The sequence below is a fragment of the Montipora foliosa genome, chromosome 9 (genome assembly GCF_036669935.1).
Source record: "Montipora foliosa isolate CH-2021 chromosome 9, ASM3666993v2, whole genome shotgun sequence".
In the NCBI taxonomy this organism is placed as follows: domain Eukaryota; kingdom Metazoa; phylum Cnidaria; class Anthozoa; order Scleractinia; family Acroporidae; genus Montipora; species Montipora foliosa.
In genome coordinates this window covers 16,115,591-16,130,957 of record NC_090877.1, presented here as the reverse complement: position 1 = coordinate 16,130,957, position 15,367 = coordinate 16,115,591, and positions in this window count along the sequence as shown.

Here is a 15,367-nt window from a genome sequence, read left to right as displayed (position 1 = left end):
AAAAATCGTGCGCAGTAGGGATGCGCAATGCAATACTGAGGAATCACCTTAAACCAGGGCGCTTAAACGTAAACAGCGCGCGCGTTTAACCTTAACTCATAAAAACAAAGCTGAATTTTCAGCGACACAACGGCGCTCTCTGCAGTGGCTCTAATTGAGAAACTGCATTTATCTCTTTTAACCACTCTTTAACACCTGTACCGTCGAACCTTTCCACTGCTAATTAGATACGAGCGTATTTCAGTAAGCGTCACAAAGTGTCACCTCTCTCTTCTCCCCAACTTCAACATCACACTTGTCTCGTAATACAGACAATTACCGTCACAAATTGTGCCCCAAATGCTGCTCCTCAGGTACTCCAAGCTAAAAATAATTGTAATACTTGCCCTTAACTTATATTATTGCAAACAGATAGCAAAGGCTTAGACTTAAGGTGGCTTATTGCAGTCAGACAGGTTTTTCGCAATGGCAAAAACGTCGATTTTCGTCTATTCTGATAATAACTAAAAGGCTGTCTAATAGATCTTTTTAAAATAATGTTGACGGTTTCGTCTTTATATTGTTTACTAATTCCCAAAATTTTAACCCTGGTCGTACGGCTAGGTTTTGACAAAAAGGCATTGAAATGCCTAGTTCCCAGTCCCCTCTCCAGGAGCTCGGTCACTATATTTAGCATCTTCCCCTGATTTGCATTTCAGGTTGTTTGGTAAAATTACATTTTACTTCAATTGCAGTGACTAACACTTCAGAAGAGACATCCTTTTGCTTTAATTTCACAGATATTTCAAAATCTTGATTTCGTTCTTCTGAAAACTGTAGTAAGCCACCTTAAAGGGACACATCGTAATTGGGCATGCATCTCCTTTGGAGCATTTCTGCACAGAAATGTCTACAACAACAACCTTGGGGACAGACGTGAGTGGCCATTATGATTGCAATGGCTTGCAGTCGTCGTGTATGAAGTGTTTAGTAGTTTCGCTCATGCAGGAGTTCCTCATACGTCGATTTATTGTCACAATAAACAGCTCGAAGTGCTCTTTCTTGAATTCGTTCTAGTTTTCTGGTATCAGAAGAACGACAGAAATACCAGACAGTCTGACAATATGTAAGATAAGGTAGTATAGCAAATTTAACAATGTGTGATTTAGCAGATGTCGGAATAAGGTTACGTAATCTCAAAAGAACACTGGTTTGACAGGAGACTTTTCTATAAACATTGCGTACATGACTCGAAAATGATAGTTGATCGTCTATGGTAACCCCTAAGAGCGTTATCTCTGATTTCTGATCAATTCAGTGTCATTAATAACGATGTGTAAATCCTTGTGATAATTCCTCGAGCCCAGACACATCACCTGATACTTTGAAAAATTTCCTTGTAAAAGATTGTTGTTGCACCACTCAGAGATGTTGTTGCACAACGGCCTCAAGTGTACTTACTGTTCTCGAATGGGACACTCTTGGCAGTCTTGTAGACGACGCCGGCGGGATGTTTCTAACTCCCCAGCTCCTGCGTATCACCAGAACATGTATGAATCTCTCTAGGGTTAATTGCTCTGGCGAAGATCGTGTACATAGTGTAAATACGAACATCTTCACTGTAATATAATCCAGTGAAAATTATATCTCTGTGGGATGATTGCCCCACACATAAAATGCGCATTTTATGAGCTAGGACAATAACACAATTAATCGGAACCTTATATTATGGGATCTTTCAACCGTAATATAATGAATGTACGCATTCTTGATAAAAATTCAGTATTTTTTTTATCATCAGTGCATATACAGCCAACACAAACTACCGATGTGTACTTTGATGCAGCTAACATTAATGTACATATTGATGCCTGCATAGGCGTTTTCCTATGTGAATAAACACCCTTTGTTATACCTACGTAGATGCTTTCCTGCGTACAAAATTATATACCTACACAGAAGTTTTCCTATGTGGATGAACCTGTTGTTATACCTACGTAGATGCTTTCCTGCGTAGAAGATTATATACCTACGTAGAAGTTTTCCTATGGATGAATACACGTAAAAGGTTACACAGAATAATGAACTGGATTATGCCCGTGCGGATATTTACAAATAAATGAGACAATCTTTCATGAAAATAAAGATATCGTTATTGAACCAGAAATTTACGGACTTACTAAACAGAGAACACGATTGAAGCCCACGAAAATAGTTATGGAAACGCAGATGCCCACTTGCGCAATGATTTTGACGGAAATGGAAATAAATTTAAAATAAAGTTCCTACCAATAAAATATTGGTGAAGAAATTGAAGTTGCTGCCAAAAGTACAAAATAAAATTAAAGAGCATTACCATGAATATATCGGACGTTTTTGAGAATAAAAGAGAATTTCAAGATAATTTAAATTCACAGTTAATCAACATTGCTCAAACCTACATCTTACTTACATAACCGCATACACCGCAAGTGATCAATGTGGTTCTGAGCACTCGATCCAGCGTTTTTGACTTCCTTCCATTTAGTCCCCAGCGGAGTTTATTTTTCTTTTCGTTTTTTTTCTCGAAAGAGAACCCCAAGGACCCATTGCAACTGATTTATCCCTATCTCTGGCTTGTTTATGTAATTATTCCCATTCATTCACTGTGTTGTTTTCGATCAAATTCAACTATATGTTTCTCGGGATCTGCACCGGCCTGCCACTCGCACTTCGCGAGTGATTTTGTAGCGACACTTGGTGCTGCTCTCTATTCCGCCAGGACAGGGATTCTTAATTCTTATTTTCCCAGCCCGCTCATGAGTTTAAGTTTGGCTTTAGTGACCATCTTACGGTAACCATAGTTCACTAAGCAACTAATCCAGCAGCAAAGCTCAGTTAGTTGTTATACCCACTTGAGAATTGCTCATCATTTGAAGTACAGGGATTAGAGTGGTCCAGTAACATAGCAATACTATCTTTAGAAAAAAATGTCCTGTATAATTCTTTTTTTTTCGATGAAAGTAGTGGTACATTCGCTAAAGTTTTAAGTATTGGGAGCTGAGGACAGCTCCATCTAAGGAGGGAGAATTTGTTAAACGATAAAAATTGTAGCTACGATTATTTCATGGCGGTTTGCTCTTTAGTATAGTTGCGATCAGAATGTGTCTTCTCCTAAGGTCATGAATTTGGTTTGGAACAGGTGTCGAGAAAGGTGTTTGGTGCGCTAGGCCAACTAAGTTTTTCATTAGGAATGTTTTAATTAGTTTTTGGTGTCATTACGGTTATTTGTGTTTCACTCATTGGTGTTTTTACCCTAACGAAGTCTTTTACTGTGTTTTTGGAAGCAACGTATTTTCAGTTCACCTCTGGGCCTTTTTTGAGTCGTTCTCGCGGTTCCAGATCACATTCATGGCAACAGTGGTCTCTTCTGTGTTCTCAATAAGTGTTTTTAATCTATATTCTAATATTTCTAAGTAATTAAAAATAACACCTGTAATTGTAGTTATTGTCCCGTTCTGCCTGGAACACGTATGCCAGATAAATTTATGCAAAAGGCGGCGCTTACGCTCGTCCTTTCCTCCTTTTTGTCTATTGTTTAACTCTGTTATGTAATAATCGTAAATCGCCATTTTCTCCGTAAATTTGCTGTGTAACTTGGTTCTAGATATTGATTGTAACTCGTTCCTTGTAATTTTTGTAACTTGTCGTACTCCGTTCGTGCTAGTCTGATGTTGACAAACCTGTAAGATCTCGTCGAGATAAAACGACTTTCTTTGTTGTGGAAAAAAATATGTTAATGTACTGACGCGCAGGCTTAGTGCCTCTTGCAGGCGTCATTTTGACGTGTGATTGGCACTTCGTTGTTTAGTCAGATTAGGAACATATAAAAAGAGCTGTATACCTAACAAATAGAGAGTTAAGCAAGGACTAGTCGAAGATCGACCCGAGAAGACCAATAAAGATAAGAGACAACCACAGTGTTGAGGAGTCTTTACTTCCGTCGAAAGATTTTCCTTCAACAATCAAATCCTATACGTTTCCATGGTATTTAACGCTGGTTAGCGCTAATCATGTTTTGAGCAACCCGGGTCAGGGGACCGTTTCTCGAAAGTCCCGATTATTTACGGGCCATTTTCGGGTGTCACGATTCCCTTTTATCTCAAGAACGGAGGGGATTTAAGTCGTCAAACTTCACAGTTACTTTAATTTTTGTTACCTTGAAAACACGTTAAAAGATCAGCTCTCCAAAATAAGCAGCTAACGCTTAGCAGTTTCACCAATGGCTTTTCGGATCCGAAAAGGTTTTGGGACTTTCGAGAAACGGGCCCCTGACCTCAGTTGTTCAAAGGGTGGATAACGCTATCCAGCGGATAAATCACTATCCAGCCGATAAGCACTAGCAAAACCATTTGAGTTGACCAATGGATTGTGATTTTTTCAGTGGATAACGCTATCCACTGGATAAATCAAGACAAGATACTTTACAAAAAAAGATCGAACGACCCCGAATGTCCGTTCTTCCAGTTTTTACCTAAGGAAAAGAAAACGAGGTCCAATCTTAGAAATACGCCAGTCTCTGTCCCTAGGATCCACACTGACAGATTTAAGAACGTTTTTAGTAACAGAATAATTTTTAAATATGACATGAAAATAGTTTCTAGAGTTTTTTATTTTTTCTTTCTTATTAATTGTAACTTAGGATATGTATTTTTATCTTAAGGAATAAAGAGTATTATTATTATTATTATTATTATTATTATTATTATTATTATTATTATTATTATTATTATTATTAGCGCTATCCACCCTTCAAACAACTGGGGCCAACTGTTTTTTTGTATTTATTTAAATCTAGCAGAAATACAAAAGTTATCTTCCACAAGCAGCAGTGATTATTAAAAAAACATCCTCAGCTTCATCTCTCTCCTTTTTAGCACTTTGAGTACTTTGCTAAACTACCTCGTAACTTGTCTAAATATAACACAATAAAATTAATTATTAACATTAACATGATGCTTACTTTCTGTCTGAGACGACTAGTACAAACGTTGCTTTCTGCCTCAACTGAGAGCTATCGCGAGTGTTTTTCAATAAAAACCATATAAGACACACAAGCAACCTTTCCGCCAGTCGAACGCCGGGCTCGTTTTAATAGCTCATCATTACGTTATTCCGCTCAATGTTTTCAAATTCAAGCTATAGTCCACTGACAAAAGGTATGAAAATAGGCACTGAGTTTGTTCATACACAACAACTCGCTTTGTAATTAAAGTGCAATTGCATTGACGACATCATCAGTTATTCGAAGCACTTCAAAGAAGGAATCTCTTCTCGTAAATATTAACATGGTATTAAGAATTCACTTGAATTTCCGGTTATTAATGATCAATTGATCTCTACAGGAACGCTAAAAAATGTAGGATAATTTTGCCAAGATCGCTGGCGTTCATGTGTTCGACTTTCCAATACTCGCTCGCGAGATCCATGATTACAAGTACCGACAAGTACCGACAGCCGACGATAGCCGTCGGCTACTTCACTCCCAGAAGTCGGCAACTTGTTCCCTTTGACCAAAGTAGTTAAAGACAGATTCTTTTAAACGTAAGATTAAAGTTCATTTTGATAATGACAACATGAAGTTGTCTAAACACAATCATCAATTTTGCTTTTAAAATGTGGCGTTTGGCGGCATTCCCTTAAAAATGAGTCCAAATAAAATAGTCCTTATTCTTATTCAGTGACATGCAAATAAGTTGCGGTTTCACTTCTTGTTATTGAGCCTGAGTCCTGGCCTCAAGTTTTTTGAAAAAAGTGTTTCATTAGTTCAAGTCATTTTTAAAAACACAATTAACTTTTTCAATGAAAAATAATTTCCAGACGGGTTTCCGAGATAATGTTATTAGTTTTGCTTTTCTTTCAACCTTTGCGAGTTCATACTTAAGCAAACCGCTCTTGAACAATAGTTTAAATGATCTATAAAATAACAAAAGGAAAATAGTTATTTGTTGCCAACACCTGCACACGCTTAATTTATTCATAACTAAACAGTCTCCTCCACTTATAATTTATTACAGTTCCTTGGTCGAATTTCAACTCAGTTTAAAATGTAAGCAATAACCTTAGCAACGTACTCTAACGGGCAATGCCATCTCTATTTTTCATTTTGTGAAATGTCAATCAAGTCATTGAAAAAAGTGAATAAGACTACACCATCAGCACCTTTTCTTCGGCATTTTGCGTTTACTTTCTAGAATACGCACAGTAGCAGTCTCATACAACTACAAGTGTTCAAGTGGTGATTGCAGTTCGCCTGTAGCGACCTCAGTCAAAAATGATCAACTCAACGGTATCTACGGTGCACAGCAATCAAGATGAAGTTTCTTTATCTGCATGTTCGGAAGCTCTAAGTTCTGGGAAGCCTGTCACCGGATTCGAATACACTACTATGCGCACTAGTATATCTTCAGTTTTGTCACTTCTTATGATTTGCGGGAATCTCCTGATTCTACTTGTTCTTCACAAAGTTTCCTCTATCCAGCCACCATCTAGAGTCCTTTTTCGATGTCTTTCCATCACTGACCTCTGTGTCGGACTCGTTTCTCTGCCGCTTTTTGTCGTTTATCGTATGGCAGTTGAAGAAAATAATTGGAGCTTGTGTAGTAAGAGCGAAGGATTGGCTTTCGTTGTGAGTACAGTTCTCTGTGGACAGTCCATCACCACGTTGACTGCGATAAGTGTGGACAGACTGCTTGCTCTGCAGCTTAGGTTGAGATACCGACAAGTTGTTACTTTGCCGCGCGTTCGCCTCTCTGTGACAATTTCTTGGGTTGCGAACTTCGCTTTTGCCTTCACTTATTACTGGAACAAACCAGTTTTCTTTTTAGGGGGCTGTGGGTATATTTTCACGTTTATAATTATTTCATCTTGCTGTTACTTTAAGATTTATCTGGTCCTTAGATACCGCCAGGTGGAAATACAGCCTCTTTCCCAGGGTATCTCTTCTTCCCAAAGAAGAGAAGTCCTGGGATCTAGCCCTGCACAAATTCAGGGGTCAAATCCTCGTGTCCTGTCAGTGTTAAATATCAACCGGTACAAAAAGACAGTTTCCAATGCCATTTGGGTTCATTCCATTTTAGTAATATGCTATCTGCCGTACACCGTTGCAACTGCTATTACAGCTTCGCGTGGCGAACCTCTTTTTGGAACACGTTACAAGTTATTGGGGAGTATTACCGGAACACTTCTTTTCTTTAACTCGTTACTCAACCCTTTCCTCTACTGTTGGAGAATGAAGGGAATTAGACAATCTGTAAAACAGTTATTTGGAAGCATTTTTAGCTGGTCATAAAGATTGAGTTATCACAACTGGGGGAGTACATCTCTATTATTCTCGTCAAGTTCAGTCTCAGGAATATTAAAGGACAGTTATGACCTCAACGCAATTTAATAGCCCTATATTCCATTCATTTCTTTCATTATTAATATTATTATTTGTATGATTTAACCGACTGTACAGTAAAGTCGGCCATTTTCCACCCTTGTGAATCCCACAAGATCCCCTGGGTTATCTATAGTCTAGGTAGGTTACTGGAGGGAATGACATAACTGCCAAGGTTTGTCAGCTTACTTTGGAAGACACCTCATGTCAACAGTCCAGACATAACTTTCCTCATTATCATTTCACTCCCGCATTTATCATCATCATCATTATTATTATTTCATTAAGAACAGCTGCTGAATCTTGCTGGAGTGTTCCCCTGACAACAAGTCACTGCGCATGCCCTTAGGTGTCTAAGACTTTGCGAAGGATTCTGGCTGTTTCCCGTAAACCGTACGCTCTGTTCCGTTGAACAAGAGACCAAACACGCCAATACGGAGAAAGAACCGTATATAATTTAACAAGACAATTCGATCTAAAATACAATGAAATGTAACTTTACCAAACAAATAAATGCAAATCAGGGTAAAATGCTAAATGTATTGACCGAGCTCCTGGAGGGGGCTCTGAAAACTAGAAATTTCAAGAGCCCTTTCCTCAAAAACTAGCCGAACGACCCCACCTTAAAATTTCCGGATTTCCTTGGCGAGAACAGAAATAAATAGTTAAACCTGTCAGACAGGTTTTTCGCAATGGCAAAAACGTCGATTTTCGTCTATTCTGATAATAACTAAAAAGCTGTCTAATAGATCTTTTTAAAATAATGTTGACGGTTTCGTCTTTATATTGTTTACTAATTCCCAAAATTTTAACCCTAGTCGTACGGCTAGGTTTTGACAAAAAGGCATTGAAATGCCTCGTTTCCAGTCCCCTCTCCAGGAGCTCGGTCATTATATTTAGCATTTTCCCCTGATTTGCATTTCAGGTTGTTTGGTAAAATTACATTTTACTTCAATTGCAGTGACTAACACTTCAGAAGAGACATCCTGTTGCTTTAATTTCACAGATATTTCAAAATCTTGATTTCTTTCTTCTGAAAACTGTAGTAAGCCACCTTAAAGGGACACATCGTAATTGGGCATGCATCTCCTTTTGAGCTTTTCTGCACAGAAATGTCCACAACAACCACCTTGGGGACAGAAGTGAGTGGCCATTATGATTGCAATGGCTTGCAGTCATCGTCTATGAAGTGTTTGGTAGTTTCGCTCTTTGCAGGAGTTCCTAATACGTCGATATATTGTCACAATAAACAGCTCGAAGTGCTCTTTCTTGAATTCGTTCTAGTTTTCTGGCATCAGAAGAACGACAGAAATGCCAGACAGTCTGACAATATGTAAGATAAGGTAGTATAGCAAATTTAACAATGTGTGATTTAGCAGATGTCGGAATAAGGTTACGTAATCTCAAAAGAACACTGGTTTGACAGGAGACTTTTCTATAAACATTGCGTACATGACTCGAAAATGATAGTTGATCGTCTATGGTAACCCCTAAGAGCGTTATCTCTGATTTCTGATCAATTCAGTGTCATTAATAACGATGTGTAAATCCTTGTGATAATTCCTCGGGCCCAGACACATTACCTGATACTTTGAAAATTTTCCTTGTAAAAGATTGTTGTTGCACCACTCAGAGATGTTGTTTCCTTCCTCAGTTAAAAAACATTCCGCCTCGCCAGTTGATGGTCATCGGCTTACATAAATAGCCTGTTTTCGTCAGTGGAGAAATGTAGATCGTTTTGGAAAACATTCCAAAGAAGAGGCCCGAAGCCCGATCCCTGGGGACAACCTCTTGTGGTCGTGTACCAACCACTTGTTGTATCTTGACTAATCCTCACTCTGTTTTTCCTGCTTCTGAAATATGATCGCATCAAGTCTAGTGAATTATTAAAAAAAACCGTATGCTCTTGGTGTATTGATCACTAAGGGAGGGTGCAGCGAATCGAATGCCTTTTACATATCGGTGGACAAGACTCCAACAACGTTCCTGTTATCAACAGACTGTTTCCATCTCTCTACCAATCCAATTAGGGAGGTTTCGCAGCTCTGACCCTTTCGATATGCAATCAGGTTGTTGCTTAACATTGGGCCTATAAATGATGTCAGCTGTTTGCTCAGCAGCTGCTCAAAGACCTTCCTTATCATCGTTAGTACAGTAACAGGTCTGTAGTTCTTAATGTCCTGGCCTCGGTTGTTCAAAAGGTGGATAAACGCTATCCACCGGATAAATCACTAACCAGCGGATAAGCACTAGCAAAACCTATTGAGTCATCCAGTGGATAGCGCTATCCACCATTCGAACAACCGGGGCTTGTTTGTTATCTTTCTTAAACACTGCCCAGTCACCTTTCGTCCATTGCAGTGGCCAATCACAAGACCCAATGCAGCGGTTGTATAAGTCGGCCAGGGGATAAGAAAGCTCCCTCCTCGCTATCTTTAAGATCTTAGGACGTAATAGATCGTGACCTGTGCTCTTGGTAGGATCCAACTTAGACAATGCCACCCCAATTTCCTTCGGCTCGAGCACGTGGAATTTAAATTGTGGGGAGTCCCCAGGAGGTCGACCATTGCAACTTTGCAACTCATGATAATACAACTGGTCCTCGGACATACCTAATAAAGGAGTATCACCAATGTCATTAGCCACTGAAGAGAAATATTTGGCAAAGTGCTACGCGCTCTTGCGTTGATCACTTTCAATGACACCTTCTATGTCAAGGTTAAGTAAAGTTCTTTCACACTTTTTCGACTTTGAGGAAAGAAAAGGCTTGAAAACACTGTAAAAATTCTTTGGATTTGTTTTGAGATCATCGGCTTTTTCTCTCCAATACTCTTTGATTGCTCTCCACCGAAGTCTTGTAGCAGTATTCCTCCACGTTTTTATAAGATCTCTGTTCTCTTCAGTTGGGTTTCTTCCATATCGCCTCGCAAACCTTCTCTTCTTTCTAATTGCTTTTTTCCATTCGAGCGTCGTGTACGGTACGTCCATCGCACGGACTCTCATCTTTTTCAGCAGTGGTTAATTCTTCCTATTAACCACCTCTTAGACGGGAACAACTTGATGGAGAGTCAACAGAGAGGAGCCAAGAGTGGATGTAGCGGTACTACTGATAATTTATTGATTGACAGGATGGTGATACACGACTGTGTAAGAGGAAAGCGTAACATCAGTATGGCATGGATAGATGTAAAAAAGGCTTATGATTCAGTAAATCATAAGTGGTTAAGTCCCATGATGGCCCTTCACAAGTTACCAAGCTGGACAGAAGCATGTGTAAAGAACTTGTATTCCTCGTGGATTACCAGAATCGTGGCAAAGACGAAGAATGGCCTGGAAACGTCAGAGAAGATCTGATTTGAAAGAGGACTACCTCAGGGTGATGCTTTGTGCCTGAGACTATTTGCCGTATGTTTAATCCCCGTGGCATGGATGCTCAAAGCGACTGAAGGATATAAGCTAAATAACCTATCTCCACTAAGATCACAGACCTTCTGTACATAGATGACTAACTGAAAGTAAGTTACAGAGAGTGCTGATAAGTACTCAAGCTGCAATGAGAGATATCGGCTTAAAATGAAACCCAAAGAAGTGTTCCATCATCAACGTGAAGCGTGGCAAACAAGTATATAATGAATCAAAAGAGAAACTAGACCACTCAACCGAGATAGCAAGTCTGAATGAGGGTGAACGATACAAGTTCCTTGGAGTACTAGAAAACCTGAAACACGACGACAAGCTAGCCCTACAACAGGCAGCGAAGATATATCTTCAGAAGATATCTGTCATATGGTCTAGTCCTCTCTCTTATTGGAATAAAGTCAACTCATCTAATCAGTTTGCACTACGTACGTTATCGTATCTGATGTGGACCCAGACCTGGCCGCTAGCTGAGCTTCGACAAATTGATCGGGAAACGAAAAAGATTATTACTGAAAATGGTGATCGGCACCCTACAAGCTCGAATGCAGTGCTTTATCTGCAAAGAAGTATAGGCGGAAGAGGCCTCCGATCAGTGGAGTTGGAATACAAGCTGATCAAGATCAAGTTTATGAGAACCCTGACCCAATGATAGGAAGTGTACGAGATTTTGACGAGAAAGCATCCGAGCGAGGCCATCAATCCTTAGGCAAAGATGCAGTGGAGTATGCAAGAGAATTGAATTTGGAGTTGAAGTTATCCTTTCCTCAGCAGTGAAGAGAGGCTTTCTCCTTGGAATATTCACCTTTTAATACCTCACCCAGGACTTGGTTTCATACTGTTTTGGACTATTCCAGTCAAATTCCTTGGGATGCCAAACAAGTTCGCACATTCAATAACCAAGAGTGAAAAACCAGGTCGTGTGCTTTGATATAGTCCACCCATGCCATTCCTAGGTCTTTTCCTCGCTTTCTACACTTTTTCAGTCTTGTTTTCCTCGAGTCTTCCTTTTGCATCATCCCTTCTGTTCCTCTGGCAACAGATCTGTTTTAGATCGTTGAACGCCACCTCCCACACGTCCACTGCTAAGCAAACGATACACAGTTGTATGTATTATTCAGCCCTAATCAAGTCCATGACTAACTGTATTTTTTTTATTAGCTTTATTGGGTACGCAATCCTCTTATAATATATAACATAAATTCATAAATTCACAATAACACCACACACGAAACAACGAAAAGCAAAAAAAAAAAAAAAAAGAAGGGAGCAAAACCCAAAAGGGACAGGTGCAACAGGACAATAAAATGGATACTCAAACAGTGGCATGGGCAAGTAGGGACTAGCGTCCACGGGCAGGGATAATTGATTTCATGTACCCGTGACAGGTGAGAGCATACCAATTTACGGACAAAGAGTTGAAAGCCAGCAGGCGAGGAAAAACTGGTTGGGGTGCTACAACAAGTTGCAAAATTGTTGAGATACTTTCATTAAAAAACACCTTTTCTAGCTTCCAATACCCGCCGTATCTAGAATTTAAACCTTTCCCAATTCCCTTCCCCTCTCCCCTTTCAATGTTGACTGTTTAAGTTTACAACAATTTTTTTGACTTGCTAGCAACACTGATAAAGGGGGGAGGGGGGCTGCACTTTGAGAGATAATAGGTAAATTAATAACGCCCCAAGAAGGTGAAGTGTCTCCACTATTTTTGCAACTTGTTGTAGCTTACAAACAAGGTTCCATAGTTTAACTATTCTTTTAAAGTAGGAGGCCTGAAAGGTAAATGTTTTGCAAAGAGGATTGCGTAGATTAAAGGAGTTACTTTGTCTTGTTCGACCGTGGGAAACAAAAGATAAGTAGTTCAGGACATCTAAATCAGTACTACAGTAAAGGCATTTATAAAAAATGACCAAGTCTTTGAGTTCGCGATCTAGAGAGAGTGGAAGTAAGTCTAGCATGGTAAGTCGCTCCTTGTGCGACGTCTCGCTTCTGCGCGTACGTAAAATCCACCTGCTTGCACGTCTATGCACCTGTTCTACCTTAGCATTCAGAGTAACGTAAGCGGGCGACCAGACTTGGGTGGGGTAACACAGCTGTGACTTGACCAAAGACAAATAGAGGTAGCACTTAACAGAGACGTCAATAAGCAGGGGACATATTCGTTTAAGCAACCAAGAAGCTTGCTTGCTTTCGCAGTGATAGTGTGGATGTGTGAGTCCCAAGAGAGCGTACTAGTTATGACGACGCCAAGATCTTTTTCTTCTGAGACAGTTGTCAAAGTTGTGCCATCAAGGGTGTAGTCGAAACCAATCGGGGTCTTTTTTCTAGTCACAGTTAGTGCTTTACATTTGTATCAGTGGTATTAGGAGTTGGATGATTTCGGATAATCTCATGTTAAACGATGATAAACCAGAATTTTTAATTACAGCTACTGGGCAGCAGCTGGCAAAGGTTAGCATCAATTGCATGAAGGTTGGATCAACTGATGTTGTCCTGTAACAGCAGCCAGAAACCTAGGCTCCTGGTTAGATGAGCATTTCACTATGTCAACTCATATTAGCAAGTTATGTGGTGTTGCCGTTTAACATTTGGATAATATCGAACGCATTCGCAAGTACTTGTCTCGAGAATCAACGGAAATGCTTGTCCGTTCATTTGTTATATCTCGCGTTGATTATTGCAACAGTCTTTTGTACGGGCTGCACAGGGTAGATAAAGTCCGCTACGAGCCTATAAGGCCCACCAGGCCGGCACTTATCTCCGGTTTCTGTAGCATGAAGCGACTAGGAGTATTTCTACTCTCCTCTGGATGGGATGCTAGTCCATCGCAGGGTTACCCCCAGCATTTTCGCCGGTACCCATTTATACACCTGGGTGGAGAGAGGCACCGTGAGAGTAAAGTGTCTTGCCCAAGAACACAACACAATGTCCCCAGCCAGGACCCGAACCCGGACCACTCGATCCGAAGTCGAGCACACTGACCATGAGGCCCGTCGTGCCTCCCACGGGCTGCACAACCACTAGCTTAACAAATTGCAGATAGTTTTGAACGCCTCAGCTAGGCTAGTTTGTAATGCACCTAGGTTTTGCCACATCTAACCCCTTCTGCGTGATCTGCATTTGCTACCTGTTAAAGCCCCGGATACAATTTAAGCTACTGCTTATTACGTTCAAAACAATTCACCTCCTTGCCCCTAAATATCTATGCGATTTACCAACATTTAGATCGTCTTCATATAACCTTAGATCTTCAGGTAGTATTTTACTTTTTATGCCACCTGTTAGATCGAAAGTTACGTTAGGTGACAGAACTTTTATGGCAGCAGCGGCACACTCTGGAACTCTCTTCCAAAAGAACTTCGTGCAATTACTAAAGTGAACAGTTTTAAGGCGCATCTTAAAGACTTATCTTTTTAGAACTGTATATTGGTGATCAATTTTGTCAGTTATTTACTTGCAAGCATATATATTCTTTTTATTGTCTTTTTATATATGTTCTTCATTCCATTGGTTTGTTTTTCTAAAGCAATTACAATTGCAATGCGCAGCTGATCATTGTTGATCATGTTAAGCTACGCGCAGTAAGTTCATAAATTATTATTATTAACATTATTATTATTATTATCATTATCATCATCATCATCATTATCATTATCATTATCATTATTATTATAATTATTATTATTATTATTATTATTATTATTATTATAACAGCTTCATTGTGTCCGCCAACACCCCAGTGAAGAACTTCCAGATCAGTGCTAAGAATGTTATTAGTCTGAAGTTTGACACTTCACCTCCCTTTTCTTTGTCCTTCTTTATTATCAACACAGTCCTCCCTTTGGTTAGCCACTCTGGCACTGATTTCATGCGTAGATGTTCATTCAAATGGATTGCAATTCTCCCATCTGTAGAAGGGAATTTTTTGCCACGGGTAGGGATTAGCTCGCACTCCCTTTTCCCTTCTGCATAGTCCACAGAAACTCAGAACAACAACTGACTTCTCACTTGCTTTTAATTTGTTCTTTCCTTCTTTCAACAATTCAAAAGGCCGAAGATCGCGTGACCTGGCGGAAGGTGGTGGCTGGCGCTGCCGATGCCATCAGAAGAAGAAATGTACAGTTGTGGGCGGGCAAGAGAATGCGCAGGCTGGAGAAAACACCTACACATGCTGAAGCGGCCTACACCTGTGACATTTGCGGCAGGACGTTTGGGGCAGCGATCGGACTGACCTCGCACCTGCGACACAGACATTAACTCCTCTCCGTGTCATCTTCGATATCGACGGACTGCTGATGATGATGATGACAACAATTCATCTTAGGGAGTCTGTTCTCTAGCGAGTGGTTTGTTAAAAGTGCGCCTTGAAATCGAAAGCTTCGTTTACTTATTAGCTTCCCCGGTCCAGGCAACGCATTGCGATTGGTCAAAGGATTAGAGGCTTAGAACGCAATGACGTCAACTACAAAAGAAGTACTTAAGGAAGGTGCCTACTAGTTCAAAGGTGTTTTTGCGCGGTTTACTGAATATGCGCTAAAAGCAGATCTTAAC